We start from the raw sequence: 17,113 nt of genomic DNA on the forward strand, positions 1-17,113 counted from the left end.
CCTACTTCCACATTCCATGACTGTGACCCCAGTCTAAATGTACTCGGGCCCTCCGATGGATCAGAGATTCTCCTCCGGTTGATTAAACATACAGTTGGCAAGAACAATACATTGATCCGGTACTTTGATCAATGTGACTGAGGCTCTAGAGTCATGGAGCCCCGCAGCTTCCATGCCCTCTATCTAGATGCTGGTTCATGGCTGCTGAGGTGTTCCATCTAGTCCGGGGCGCTTGTCCTTGTACCATATATATGCCTCATCCTCTTCCGGTTGGGGTAATGTTATCCTATCTCCCCCAGTATTCCAGCCCCATTGTAGCACGGTGTTCACCATTTGGGGAAATGAATGATGTGGATTAGAATGTTCCCAGTATTACCTGGCAAAATGTCCCATACGTACACAGTTATGGCAGCTTAATCTCCATCACTCGAAGCCAGCCATACTTGGAAGCTGAGGAAACCTCCCCTTCTTTGTATAGTCCGAAATCCCTGCAGTTCCTCCTCTCATTGGTCCATGGGTCTCACTGGCCCACCCTGGAAGCTCCTGCACCTTAAACATTAACATTCCCACCGTTGCTTGTCTGCTGCCTACATCTTGGTGACAGCACCCTGCTCACAGCACCACTTGAAACGATGGCGGGGGAACTACCACTGTGCAGGGAGACTACAGTACACAAGATGAGGTGTAAACAACAAAGGGTAAATTTATTGGAAGGCAAGGAATGAAGTGGATAAGGAACATGGAAACAGGGGTATGCAATGGCAAAAGATAGTTTACAATAGTTTGTATTCTTTAGCTGGGCCGTCAAATAGCACGATGCTCCCACTATTACAGGATCAATATACCGTATATATTAGAGTATAAGCCGACCCGAGTATAAGCCGACCCCCCTAATTTTGCCACAAAAAACCTGTACGTATTGACTCGAGTATAAGCCTAGGCTGGGAAATGCTTCATAGATTATTCCCCCATATGGTGTCCCCAGAAGAAGCTCCATAGATTATTCCCCCATATGCTGACCCCATAAGAAGCTCCATAGATTGTTCCCTCATATGCTGACCCCAGAAGAAGCTCCAGATTATTCCCTCATATGCTGCCCCCATAAGAAGCTCCATAGATTGTTCCCCCATTTGCTGACCCCAGAAGAAGCTCCAGATTATTCCCCCATATGCTGCCCCCATAAGAAGCTCCATAGACTGTTCCCCCATATGCTGATCCCAGAAGAAGCTCCATAGGTTATTCCCCCATATGCTGCCCCCATTCTGCTGCTGCATGTAAAAATAAAAAAAATGACATACTCACCTCTCCGTCGCTGGGTGTCAGGTGCCGGTGTCACTGCTGGCACCTGAGATACTCACGTGTCCTGCGTCCATGGCTGCTCACCACTATCTGCCACGTTATCAGTCAGTGACGTTCAGACTGCAGGGGGCGCGGCGCGCACTAACCATGTCACCGCGCCCTCTGCTGTCTGAAGTCACTGACCGATGACAGACAGCAGCAAGCAGCCATGGACGCAGGACAGGTGAGTATCACTATACTTACCCGTCCTGACGCTGTGTCTTGAGCCCCCAGCTTCTCCCCATGCTCTCTCTTCCTGCCTTCAGCGGTCATGTGGTACCGCTCATTAAAACTCATGAATATGCGCATATTCATGAGTTTTAATGAGCGGCACCACGTGACCGCTGAAGGCAGGAAGAGCGAGCACGGGGAGAAGCTGGGGGCTCAAGACACAGCGCCAGGACGGGTAAGTATGACCTGACACCCCCGCCCCCCCTCCCCCTCCGACCCCCTTTGTATATGACTCGAATATAAGATGAGAGGGGGACTTTCAGCCCAATTTTTTGGGCTGAAAATCTCGGCTTATATTCGAGTATATACGGTATATCACACGGGCAAATCCAAACAATAAACAAAGAATGTTGCTGCTCTACGTATAACCTCCCTGGCCTCTACTAAACAGGCCACACAGCTGCCGTGTTCTGTCTGTTGAAGCCTACACTAGGCCCTGACATGTGCACAAACGGGAACAAACTCACAGTGATGTTGGGGACTCAGGTCCATCCCCGGGGGCCCCCAACAGTCTTGAACGGTGGTGCGCACGTCTGTCTGGCAGATCCGTGAAATGTTGTCAACTCCTTGCTTCAGGGTCCTCCTGGAAACTGTAAATCCCTTTCTCGGTCTCTTCGTGGCTCCTCAAGATAGCACAGGACAGCCACCTTTGCTACACCCGAGAGTCTGTTCAATCTCCCAAGTCCACTAAATGCCCCTTTACATTTAACGATGCACCAGCGATCCCGACAATGATACGACCCGGTCAGGATTGCTGGTGCATCGCTAAATGGTAGCTAGTGAGCTGCCAAACAGGCAGATCTCACTAGCGATGCAGCTGCGGTTGGCGGTCGCACTTACCTTTCAGACGCGGCAAGGGTGTCCGTCTTCCGCCTGCATCCATGGCTCGCTCATCGGCGCTAGCAGGAAGCCGACGACGAGAAATGGACTAGGCCGATCTCTCGTGATCAGCGATAACCAGCGGGGGAGCCAGTCAGAGGTAAGTATCACATGTAGCAATATCGCTAGCAATATCGCTGCTGCGTCACAAAATCAGTGACGCTTTAGTGATATTGCTAGCGATATCGCTATGTGTAAAACCCCCTTAAGTCTCAGGCTGTGCAACCTTTTTACACAGCTCCATGCAGCAGCTTCCTGCTCACATGCTCTCACAGGCTCAACTCCTCCCCTCCTCAGCCTTGGGCAGTTCATTAACACAGTCCTTTACAGGGGGAGCAGATCATTCGATCACACCAGACAAGGGGGTGCTGTCTCTTAAAGCTGCACCGTGTTTCTTACTGTCCATAACAGCGCCACCCCCCTTACATAAACACGCAGTGTGAAACAGAACCCACAGCACACAGCTCTGTTAACTTCACATAGCAAAGAAGCTAAGGGTTGAACTCCCTCTGTAATCGACCTGTGCCAATCGCACATGTGGCCAAACAGAATCATAGTCCAAAAGCGAAATGCTACACTGACGCTAGTAAACTAAAGCAAAACCCTGTAACTCACAGGGGAGCAAAAAGGCTCAGTGGCTGGACTTGCTCTGTAACTCAGCTGTGCTAAAAGCACACACAACCGGATACAGATGCTGGAAGCCAAGCGGCAAGCAAAAACCCTATCTGTTTCAAAGGTGATAGAGAGCACCAACTCACACACATGTGCAGTCAGAGTGGTAGCGTATCCACTCACACACAACAAGCATGAATGACACTAGCGCGCCTGCGGGCCTTGCTGAGAGCCTTTTAAAGCCAAAACTCCACCCCATATACTCACATTGACATCGCCTGTGGGCCACATCACCAAAGCAGATTATGTCTGAGCACCAATGAGAAGGTGCCACCTCACGGACATGCTCAGTAAGGTGATTTCTAGACTTAGACTCCAGAGTGTCTGATCGCCATTGCCTATCGCTGGTTACCATAAACTTGGCTGGAAAGCCAGCATTAAGTAAACAGCATGAGCCTGGGCAAGATGCTGGGACTGACATCCCTGCTGAGCAGCTCCCGCAGCGGCTTTAAATGAAGGGGGGACCGCAGTGGCAGACAAGGCTTGGGATCTACCTTGTGCAGTATCCCGGCGCCTAACACAGAAGCTCATGCAATATGAAACAGTAGTAAATAGTAGTTATTGCAATATAAACAATAATAAGCATTATTCCAACATCTTATATAGCTGTCAGCTCTGCTTTACTGCCTTTCCTTCACACTGCCTGTGAGAAGAAAGATGAGGCACTTTGAGAAGACTGCAGCTGCAAAAGTGTTTGTAATGAGTCAAAGATCACTTCTGCTGAATCCATAGATTGTAACAGCTCATTTACATTACAGAAAGAGCATGGATTTTGTTTTTAAGAAAACGTCAGATCGCAGAAATCAAGGTATCATTTTATTCACCTTTCTATGTCCTGTATGCCCATATAGACTGCTTAGGATGGTTGATCCTACTGACAGATTCCCTTTAAGAGGCATACGACTCTTAATGAATTTGTCACATGTTATCAGTGGTGTGCACCTTGCCGAAATGTTACTCTAGTTAGAAACGCTGACACGTGCCAAGAATTTGACAGAGAGTAGTAGCTGCATACTACCTGCCCCAGCTCTGTCCATTGTGGTGGACGTGCCTGTACCTGGCATGAAAATGTCAATAGTCACAGAATTATTGCTCAACTCTGATTTGCGCAAAAAATTTTGCGTCTATTCAAGGTATTTTACAGGAACACTTTGATGTATTGGTCCCTATGAGTCTGTACTGCAAACTTTTTCTGCAGTTTATGTGCTGTTATGTGAACCGTTTTGTCAATAATCTTACTTTTTATATAGCTACCTGCATATTATTCACTTTTTTTCTCTTTTCTCTACTCTCTATTTTTCACTTAACTGGATTCATGGAGTTTTTATTTTTACTCCAGCAATATTTAAAAATGTTTCTCGATATTGTATGCAAGAAGAACTGCTAATAAATGAACCTATTAGAGATAATCAAAGCTAGATTTGTTTTCCTTTTCCATGAAATGTTTTTCTCAATACTAGCCAGTGGGACTCCCAATAATTTCTCTGCTGGCACCCTGCGCTCCTGACACACAGTCTATTATTTATTTCACAGGAAAGAATGAAGTAAGCAACGCACCTAGCTGAGATCCAAACAGATGCCTAAAAACTGTGCTCTTATCAAACAAATGTTTTTCAATGTGACAGCTTATTTCCCTTGAAGTGTTGTACCTCCCTGCTGTGAATTAATATACAAATTTGCCTAGGAAATTTCTCTACATGCTCTTTTAGATAGGTAATTGACCAATATGCTCCCTGCTGCTTGGAAACGCGCTATAATAGAAAATTGTTATACTGTTCAAAAATGTAGGAAAATAAATGTTAATATTATGAAATATATACACTGGTTTGAGTGGATACAATTTATGTATGGTAAAATATGTTCACAAAAAATGAAATAGAAACAGACACTTACCTGGCATGCCCACTAAGATGCATCATATAAATTACTCAAAACTACACCGATACAACAAGTCATTGCTAGCCAGCATTTCTGCTCGTAGGAAGTATAAGGCTGTGTGCCCACGTTGCGTTTTTTAAGTGTTTCCGCCGTGTTTTTGCAGCATCGGAAACGCTTAAAAAATGCTATCAAAGCTCATTGCCGTGCAATCCTATGGGACTCCACAATTGCTTTGCCCATGCTGCGGATTTTTCCGCTGCGGGATCGCGTGACCGCTATGTCATCAGAGGTCATTCGTGAAAGGCATCCCTGGGAACGGACGTTGCTGGCAGCACCGCTGAGGGCCCGGAGGAATCCACGGCTGACAGAGGGTAAGAATATCCCTATTTTGCATAGGCAGCATCAATAGTAACAAGTTGGTCACACTTGTCAAACACTATGCTTGACAACTGTGACCAACCTGTCAATCACTTTTCCAAGTGACGCTTCAAATTGCTTGGAAAAGCGCTAGCTTTCTGCAAGCTGAAAACGCTTGCAAAACGCTTGTTTTTTTGCGGGAAAACGCATGCGAATTCCGCATGCGTTTTACCCGCGGCGGGGAGTTGTGGAAATGCTGCGGACAATTCCGCAGCATTTCTGCAACGTGGGCACATAGCCTTAAGCAACAAGGGGCTACAGAGTCAGTCTCTATCAGCAAATTTTATAAAAGAATATACTGTAGTATCCATCCGACATTTCATTTACCGCGGAGAACATATTATGATATATACCTTGCAGAACCCTGTAATGCAGGTGGTCTCCCCTATGTTCGAGATCCTTGTAGACGTTCCAAGAGAATTGACAAGTTTGCCAATTTTTCATATATATCATTTTTTATCACCCTCTACTTCCTTAAGAAGAGGGTTTTGCAGTATGAAGTTTAAAGGGTATATCCGGGACTTTATAAACAACAAAAAATGTACCTAAGGCTAGTTTCACACTTGCTTTTTTTTGCAGCGCGTTTTTCCCGCAAAAAAACGCATTGAAAAAACGCATACATAAGCATACAACTGCTGCGTTTTTTTCAAGCATTTTTATGAGCATGCATGAAAAAAACGCAGCGTTTTTATGCGTTTGTATGCATTTTTAGTGCGTTTTTACCGCATTTGCGTTTTTTTCCAACATTTTTAGGTGGCCCCTCACACTACCCAAACCATGACTTTACTAACCCTAACCCTGACCCTAACCCTAACCCTAACCCTGACCCTAACCCTAACCCTAACCCTGACCCTAACCCTTAACCAAATCATACTTAACCCTAACCCAAACCCTAAACCCTAACTAACCCTAACCCTAACCCTGACCCTAACCCTAACCCTAACCCTGACCCTAACCCTAACCCTAACCCTGACCCTAACCCTAACCCTAACCCTGACCCTAACCCTTAACAAAACCATACTTAACCCTAACCCTGACCCTAACCCTAACCCTAACCCTAACCCTGACCCTAACCCTTAACCAAACCATACTTAACCCTAATCCTGACCCTAACCCTGACCCTAACCCTAACCCTAACCCTAACCCTGACCCAAACCCTTAACAAAACCATACTTAACCCTAATCCTGACCCTAACCCTGACCCTAATCCTTAACAAAACCATACTTAACCCTAACCCTGACCCTAACCCTAACCCTGACCCTAACCCTAACCCTAACCCTGACCCTAACCCTAACCCTAACCCTAACCCTGACCCTAACCCTTAACAAAACCATACTTAACCCTAATCCTGACCCTAACCCTGACCCTAACCCTTAACAAAACCATACTTAACCCTAACCCTGACCCTAACCCTAACCCTGACCCCAACCCTAACCCTAACCCTGACCCTAACCCTAACCCTAACCCTAACCCTGACCCTAACCCTAACCCTGACCCTAACCCTAACCCTGACCCTAACCCTAACCCTAACCCTGACCCTAACCCTTAACAAAACCATACTTAACCCTAATCCTGACCCTAACCCTGACCCTAACCCTTAACAAAACCATACTTAACCCTAACCCTGACCCTAACCCTAACCCTAACCCCAACCCTAACCCTAACCCTGACCCTAACCCTAACCCTGACCCTAACCCTTAACAAAACCATACTTAACCCTAATCCTGACCCTAACCCTGACCCTAACCCTTAACCAAACCATACTTAACCCTAACCCTGACCCAAACCCCAACCCTAACCCTGACCCTGACCATAACCCTAACCCTAAACCCCCTTAACTAACCCTAACTCTAACCCAAACCCCTAAATTCCATGGTTAAAAAAAAAAACGCATATGCAAAAAAACGCATACATGAGCATGCCAGTGCGCACATATGCGCATCCATAGGCTATAATGGCCATTTTTAGCGCAAAACGTGCGCATATGTGCGCATGCGCTTTTTTGCAGGGCCAAAAAATGCAACATGCTGCGTCTGGAAAATACCAACGCACACCCCAAAAAAACGCAGCGCATGAAAATCGCATACATGCGCTTACCAGCGCGCAGGTATGCGCACCCATGTTAAATATAGGGGAAAAAACGCATGCGCAGGTATGCGTTTTTTTCCAGCGCTAAAAAACGCAAATGTGAAACCAGCCTAAGCAGTAACAGGCAGGTAATTGCCACAATTGACAGAGTGTAACAGCATAGAAGCCTCCGCTCTATAGATGAAATGTCTGCAGAGGCTTCTGAATTCCCAGCATGAGCGGCCTGTGATCGCTCTGCGCCGATGAAGAATGGTGCCTGGCACAACAGATAACCTGCCTGTTAGTGCTTAGGTACAGTTTTTAATTTTTATAAAGTCCAGGATACACTCTTTAAAATAACCCCTCTGCCATCCTACTGCACCGAAGTGTGTTCATGGGACCAGACATTTCGTGCCAAGTACAGGGCATACGTACACAAGGCTTTCTTAACTTCAGCCATGTTACATTTGTGCTAGGAAAAGTGCCTGTGAAGCATATTGTTATCTAGTAGATTCAGGGGTGGACCTACCGCCCGTGCAGCCGGTTCATTGCACGGGACCCCTCCAGCCTCCAGCACCGCATGGCTAATTATGCATGCAAATTAGCCATGTGGACATGTGGAGGGAGCGCTGCAGAGCCAGCAAGGAGGAGAGCACCCCCCCTGCAGGAGGTAACGGGAGGGGTCTGACTCCTCCTGAGGCTGCGTGCTAGCGCGGCCCAGTGCAGAGGAGCCAGCCCTGAGGGCTGAGCCGGGCTGAGGTGAGAGATCATCAGCGATCAGCCAGCAGCCCAGCGTCAGTGCCGTGGGGGAGGAGAGGAGGGAAGACTGTGGTGAGAGTGAACCGAGATCATCAGCGACCAGCCAGTAGTGTCAGTGCCATGGGGGAGGAGAGGAGGGAAGACAGACTGTCAGACTGTCACTCACACTGCCGGCCCTGACTGTGGCGTTGGCCAGACGGTGACTGCAGTTTAGCCGCAGGTCAGTGTGACTGTGGGGGGCTATATACCATGCTGGGCTGTATTATTACATGCTGGGGGGCTATATACCATGCTGGGCTGTATCATACCATGCTGGGGGGGCTATATACCATGCTGGGCTGTATCATACCATGCTGGGGGGGCTATATACCATGCTGGGGTGTATCATGCCATACTGGGGGGCTATATACCATGCTGGTGGGGCTATATACCATGCTGGGGGGGCTATACACCATGCTAGGCTGTATTTTACCATGCTGGAGGGGCTATATACCATGCTGGGCTGTATCATACCATGCTGGGGGGGCTATATACCATGCTGGGCTGTATTATACCATGCTGGGGGTAGCTTTACACCATGCTGGGCTGTATTATACCATGCTGGGGGGCTTTACACCATGCTGGGCTGTATTATACCATGCTGGTGGGCTATATACCATGCTGGGCTGTATTATACCATGCTGGGAGGGGCTATATACCATGCTCGGCTGTATCATACCATGCTGGGGGGGCTATATACCATGCTGAGCTGTATCATGCCATGCTGGGCTGTATTATACCATGCTGGGGGGCTATATACCATGCTGGGTTGTATTATACCATGCTGGGCTGTATTATACCATGCTGGGGGGGCTATATACCATGCTGGGTTGTATTATAACATGCTGGGGGGGCTATATACCATGCTGGGGGGCTATATACCATGCTGGGGGCTATATACCATGCTGGGGGGGCTATATACCATGCTGGGCTGTATTATACCATGCTGGGGGGCTATAACCATGCTGGGCTGTATTATACCATGCTGGGCTGTATTATACCATTCTGGGGGGGCTATATACCATGCTGGGCTGTATTATACCATGGTGGGCTATATACCATGGTGGGCTGTATACCATGGTGGGCTGGGCTATATACCATGTGGTGCTGGGCTATATACTATGCGGCTGTTATATACCATGTGGGGTACATTTTACATTATATTCTATAAGGGGAGGCTGTGTTATATAATATGGGGGGGGCTACATTATATTCTATGGGGAGGTGGGCTGTATTATTTTCTATTTGGGGCTACATTATATTCTATAGGGGGCTGTATTATATTTATTATATTCAATGGGGGCTGCAATATACTATATGAGGAGGGCTACATTGTATTCTATGGAGGGGCTACATTATACTATTTAAGGGGCTGCATTATATCCTATGAGGGGGTTGCCAAATATTCTATGGAGGGGCTGCATTATACTATATGGGGGGGACTGCATTATATTCTATGGGGGGGTTACATTATGCTCTATACAGATATTATATCCAGCCCTGCATTGACTCAATATTAGATAACAACAAATAACAAATAACTTTGTTGCCCTATGAAGGGTTGGGGGGCCCGAAAAATTTCTTGCACAGGGTCCCACTACAGTCTGTGTCCACCCCTGAGTAGATTGCACAGTCAGTAAGAAAAGAGGGGCATATATATGCCAGTACAGAAAAAAGAATACATATATGCAACAATTTAACAATTTATCTGTGTAACTGGGTAATATTTAAAAAAACATTTATCAAAATCAGAATTATATGCATGAGTTCTCCTTTTTGACAACAGTTTGCACATGGATATGGCAGTAAAAAAACAAAATTTTCAAACAAAAGCTGCTTCTCGTATGTGACGTCTACTTGATGTTTGGTGCTTGGATGTTTTGTTTTCTTAAAGCATTTTGTTAACCCCTTCACCCTCAAGGGTGGTTTGCACGTTCATGACCGGGCCAATTTTTACAATTCTGACCACTGTACCTTTATGAGGTCATAACTCTGGAACGCTTCCATGGATCCCGGTGATTCTGACACTGTTTTCTCGTGACATATTGTACTTCATGTTAGTGGTAAAATTTCATTCAAATAACTTGTGTTTATTTGTGAGAAAAATGGAAATTTGGCGAAAATTTTGAAAATTTCGCAATTTTCCAACTTTGAATTTTTTTGCCCTTAAATCACAGAGATACGGCACACAAAAAACTTGATAACTAACATTTCCCACATGTTTACTTTACATCAGCACAATTTTGGAACCAAAATTTTATTTTGTTAGGAAGTTATAAGGGTTAAAAGTTGACCAGCGATTTCTCATTTTTACAACACCATTTTATTTTTAGGACCACATCACATTTGAAGCCACTTTGAGGGGTCTATATGATAGAAAATACCCAAAAGTGACACCATTCTAAAAACTGCACCCCTTAAGGTGCTTAAAACCACATTCAAGAAGTTTATTAACCCTTTAGGTGCGTCACAGGAATTTTTTTGAATATTTAAAAAAAAATGAACATCTAACTTTTTTTCATAAAAAAAATACTTCAGGTTCAATTTTTTTTATTTTACCAAGGGTAACAGGAGAAATTGAACTGCAAAAGTTATTGTGCAATTTGTCCTGAGTACGCAGATACCTGATATGTGGGGGGGAATGACTGTTTCGGCGCATGGCAGAGCTCAGAATGGAAGGAGCGCCGTTTGACTTTTTCAATGCAAAATTGGCTGGAATTCAGATTGGACGCCATGTCACGTTTGGAGAGTCCCTGATGTACCTAAACAGTGGAAACCCCCTACAAGTGACCCCATTTTGGAAACTAGACCCCCCAAGGAACTTATCTAGATATGTGGTGAGAACTTTGAACCCACAAGGGCTTTACAGAAGTTTATAACGTACAGCGGTCCAATTAAAAAATCATATTTTTTCCACAAAAATGATCTTTTCACCCCAATTTTTATTTTCCCAAGGGTAACAGGACCCTAAAAGTTATTGTGCAATTTGTCCTGAGTACGCTGATACCCCACATGTGGGGGTAAACCACTATTTGGGCGCATGGCAGAGCTCGGAAGGGAAGCAGCACCATTTGACGTTTTTGGCTGGAATTGAGATCGGACACCATGTCGCGTTTGGAAAACCCCTGATGTACCAAAACAGTGGAAACCCCCCACAAATGACACCATTTTGGAAACTAGACCCCCTAAGGAACTTATCTAGATGTGTGGTGAGAACTTTGAACCTCCATGGGCTTCACAGAAGTTTATAACATAAAGCCATACAATTAAAAAATCATATTTTTTCCACAAAAATGATCTTTTCACCCTCAATTTTTATTTTTCCAAGGGTAACAGGACCCTAAAAGTTATTGTGCAATTTGTCCTGATAAAACGCACCAACCAACCAATCAAAGGACCTCTTAACCATGAAGAACCAGACAGGGTGTATTTATTAAATTATATTTTATTTTATTTATACAAGTGGTTACATTAAAACCAATTAAAACCAAAAAGAGTGCACGTATAGGAACAGTTTCCACAAAGTTGTAAAATAATAAGACCCAGTTTATATATATATATCAGATATGCATACCCCACATGTTATAGAATAACAATTTGAAAAGGATTGTAAAAAAGGTGCAAAGATTACATAAAAATCATTATAATACATAAAAAATAAATAAATAACAAAAAAGTGCAATGTGCAATGTGCAAAAATTGTCACACTGTGAATCATATATAAGAAAAAATGTTTTAAAAGGGAAAACACATAACCGCATATGCTTTTAAATATCAATTGTGTATATTCACAAAGCTTCCATATATCCAAAGTAAAGTGCAGAGTGCCTGTGCAATAGAAACATGCACAATATGTGAAGCAACCAGTGCCACCTTTTCATTAGAGAATTATAACTCTTTACATATATAGAGGTATGCCATAGATAGATCCTTTACCTATAAGGGTCACCACGTTCCTATCACACGCTCCCCGACGCGCGTTTCGGAATCCTTCCTTCATCAGGGGGTGGCTACATAATGGATCCGGAGGTTTTTTATATGTGGAGGCTTAATCACGCCAATCTGCTTGTTGGCGCTGATTGCGATAGCGGTGCCCCGGGTGTGGGGGCGGCGCATGCGCAGTCCGGAGGTCCCACAATCCTGAGCGCCGGACCACGTGACCGGAACACACAGGCACCAGGCCCGACGTTACCAAGGTCACGAGGACGCAGCAGATCAGGACGCGGGACACGGAGCACGCATGCGCACCACCAGGAGCAGCGCATCAGATGTAATGAGGCAGAAATCCCACCATCATCCATTATATTATATTATATCCCTCAATTGTTAACAAAGGTTACCATCCACAGTACAATAATATAAATATATAGATTCCAATACATTATATAATAAGAGAAAATTTATAATATACAAAAATAAATAATTGAACAAATTAATAATATAAATCCATCAATAAACAATATAGAAGTGTATATATAAATATAATATTACACATACAATAACGATAAATAAAAAATAATAATTAATAATAGAATAAAAAATAATAAATAATAAAAAAATAAATAAATTAAAAATAAAAAAGAATAATAATAAGTAATGAAAATATAGTAAATATAGTATGAATATGATAATTAATAAAAATAATTAAAAAATACAAAAGGACATAATATATAGTATATAATAATCCTAACCAATAAATAATAATTATATAATAATAATAAATATATATATAAAATAATTTACACATTCAATATAAATACAAAAATAAATATAATATAAATAATAACTAATATACACACAATATAATAAAAATTAATAATAAATAATTATACAACCAAATAGTTAATAGAAAAATATTTCTTATATATAAATCACATAATAAATAATGAAATTATACAATAAATTATATAGTCCAATAGTATCGGAAAAAATTGAGATATGAATATCCAACAGGTAAAATCTTCATAACAGCTTCTTAGTTCCACAAAGTATCCACGAATCCAAAGAAGTTTATTATCATTGCAGCCAGGATATTATTTAACCGTATATAGAATAAAATAAATCTGTAAAAACATAAATAATAAAATAATTAAAAACGAAACGACTTATTATTAATTAAAATTGGTTTAAAAACTAAAATAGGCAAGGTTTACAAAAAAGGAATAAAACTCAAATTCTAATTCAAACCACTGGGAGACACAGTATCCAATGTCCAAATCCACCTAATTTCTTTTTTGGCTAAAAGATTTCCTATTTTTCCTCCTCTCTCATTTGGTTGTACCATGTCTATCCCTATCACTTTTAATAATGAAGCATCACAATTATGGTAAGCCTTGAAGTGTCTAGGGATAGTTTTTAATGTTGAAATGTCATCAATTTCTTTAGCGGCTATTATTCCCAATATATGCTCCCTAACACGGATTTTCAATTGACGTATGGTCATTCCAACATAGATTAAAGAGCAAGGGCACGTAGCATAATAAATAACTGCTCTAGTTGTACAAGTTATCGAATGTTTAATCCCATACGTCAATGTGTCCTTTGAATTCGAAAAATTTAGTGCCCTACTCATGTTGGGACATGCCACGCATTTCCCACATGGTTTAGAACCCAATGGTTTTGTTACACTCGATAAAAAGTTAACAGGGGATGGAGTAGATACGTAATGACTTTTCACTAGGTGATCTTTTATATTTCTTGATCTTCTAAAAGTAATGCTCGGAGTGTCCCCTATATAGTTAGACAATATAGGATCTACTTTTAAAATTCCCCAGGATTTAGTCAAAACTTCTCTCATTAGTAGAGTTGAGCGAAACGGGTCGAAAAAATTCAAAAGTCGCCGACTTTTGGCAAAGTCGGGTTTCATGAAACGAAACCCGACCCTAGGATGAGGTCGGCCACGAGGTCGGCGACTTACGCGCCAAAGTCGCGTTTCAAAAGTTTGTTTTGCGCTCTTTTTCAGCCAATCAGGATCCACGGACACTGTGGGCAACGTGATGACCTAGGCACGGGTCACCACCATCTTTCAGAAGGGCATGCAAGTGATTGGCTTGCTTTGGTGGGCGTCACAGGGGGTATAAAAGGGCGTGCACGCCGACCGCCATCTTACTTCTGCCGATCTTAGTATAGGGAGAGGTTGCTGCTTATTCTGTAGGGAGAGCGTTAGGCAGGGAAGAAGACAAAAAAACTGCTTCTGCTGCTAGCGATTTGGCCTGCACAACACACAAGTCACTGTGTGTGCAGTGCAAGGGGAGGCTATATTGTGGTGTATCAGTGGTGTTGGTTGTTGGGCTGCCTTTTAAGGCTTCCTGACACGCTGGCATTGCTGTTTACCCACTGCTCCGCAAACTGCTTTTTTAAAAGCAATCCAATCTCCCTTATCCTCTAGTCACTTTTGTCACAGCTGTGCCATCGAGCCTGTCACATAGCGCTCAGATATCAGTGGGCCTCACACAATCCACAAGTGTCCAGTGTCCAAAAGTGTGTGCAGAGATTCAAAATCTCCATTATCCTCTCGTCACTTTGGTCACAGGCAGCTGTGCCATCGAGCGTGTCACATAGCGCTCAGATATCAGTGGGCCTCACACAATCCACAAGTGTCCAGTGTCCAAAAGTGTGCGCAGAGATTCAAAATCTCCATTATCCTCTCGTCACTTTGGTCACAGGCAGCTGTGCCATCGAGCGTTTCACATAGCGCTCAGATATCAGTGGGCCTCACACAATCCACAAGTGTCCAGTGTCCAAAAGTGTGCGCAGAGATTCAAAATCTCCATTATCCTCTCGTCACTTTGGTCACAGGCAGCTGTGCCATCGAGCGTGTCACATAGCGCTCAGATATCAGTGGACCTCACACAATCCACAAGTGTCCAGTCCAAAAGTGTGCGCAGAGATTCAAAATCTCCATTATCCTCTCGTCACTTTGGTCACAGGCAGCTGTGCCATCGAGCGTGTCACATAGCGCTCAGATATCAGTGGGCCTCACACAATCCACAAGTGTCCAGTGTCCAAAAGTGTGCGCAGAGATTCAAAATCTCCATTATCCTCTCGTCACTTTGGTCACAGGCAGCTGTGCCATCGAGCCTGTCACATAGCGCTCAGATATCAGTGGGCCTCACACAATCCAAAAGTGTCCAGTGTCCAAAAGTATGCGCAGAGATTCAAAATCTCCATTATCCTCTCGTCACTTTGGTCACAGGCAGCTGTGCCATCGAGCCTGTCACATAGCGCTCAGATATCAGTGGGCCTCACACAATCCACAAGTGTCCAGTGTCCAAAAGTGTGCGCAGAGATTCAAAATCTCCATTATCCTCTCGTCACTTTGGTCACAGGCAGCTGTGCCATCGAGCGTGTCACATAGCGCTCAGATATCAGTGGGCCTCACACAATCCACAAGTGTCCAGTGTCCAAAAGTGTGCGCAGAGATTCAAAATCTCCATTATCCTCTCGTCACTTTGGTCACAGGCAGCTGTGCCATCGAGCGTGTCACATAGCGCTCAGATATCAGTGGGCCTCACACAATCCACAAGTGTCCAGTGTCCAAAAGTGTGCGCAGAGATTCAAAATCTCCATTATCCTCTCGTCACTTTGGTCACAGGCAGCTGTGCCATCGAGCCTGTCACATAGCGCTCAGATATCAGTGGGCCTCACACAATCCACAAGTGTCCAGTGTCCAAAAGTGTGCGCAGAGATTCAAAATCTCCATTATCCTCTCGTCACTTTGGTCACAGGCAGCTGTGCCATCGAGCCTGTCACATAGCGCTCAGATATCAGTGGGCCTCACACAATCCACAAGTGTCCAGTGTCCAAAAGTGTGCGCAGAGATTCAAAATCTCCATTATCCTCTCGTCACTTTGGTCACAGGCAGCTGTGCCATCGAGCCTGTCACATAGCGCTCAGATATCAGTGGGCCTCACACAATCCAAAAGTGTCCACTGTCCACAAGTGTGTGCAGAAATTCTAAATCTCCCCTGTCCTATAGACACCTTGTACCTTGCTTTACATTACTATATAGTTTGTTGGATTTTGTCTACATTTCTACCAAAAATGAGGAAGGCTGGTGGAAGAGGCCGTGGAATTGGGCGGGGGTTGGCAGCTGGTAATGATGGTGTTGGTGGTGGATCTGATGGTAGTGGCAAGAGCAAAATAGGACCGAATGCAGGAGGTGCTGACCCTGCGTCATCGTCTGGCTACATAAGGCCTCGAACGCTTAGTTTTCTAGGAGTTGGCAAACCGCTTTTAAAGGCAGAGCATCAGGAAAAAGTTTTGTCTTACATTGCTGACTCAGCCTCCAGCTCTATCGCCTCCTCTTCTTCAGTTGTAAAAAGTAAAAGCACTGAGTCGTCATTGGAGGCTCATGTTCATGAACCACACCTTTCCTTGTGTCCTTCACCCCAACCAAGATTGAAGGATGACGCAGGCCATACTACTGATTACTCCATGGAGCTGTTTTCACATACCATGCCTGGATTATCAAGTCAAATGGTGAATTACCCAGGCCAAGATGAATCTGACATGGAGTGCACTGATGCACAGCCGCTGATGGATGATTCTGCTGGTACATTCACTCAGAGCACTACATTGTCCTCGCAGTGTACAGAGCCAGATTTTGACCCTGATGAGACTCAGGTGCCCCTTCCCGCACACTATACCACCATACACGGTGACACAGAGAAAGGTGCACATGACATAGAAGAGGAGGTGATGGATGACCCAGTTGTTGACCCAGATTGGCATCCATTGGGGGAAGAGGGTGCTGCTTCCAATAGCTCAGATGAGGAGCATCCACAGCAGACATCGACATCGCAACAGCTGTTATCTGGCAGGCCCGGAGCA

The sequence above is a fragment of the Dendrobates tinctorius genome, unplaced genomic scaffold (assembly GCF_039654945.1).
Source record: "Dendrobates tinctorius isolate UK_male_01 unplaced genomic scaffold, ASM3965494v1 ptg000043l, whole genome shotgun sequence".
Classification (NCBI taxonomy): Eukaryota; Metazoa; Chordata; class Amphibia; order Anura; family Dendrobatidae; genus Dendrobates; species Dendrobates tinctorius.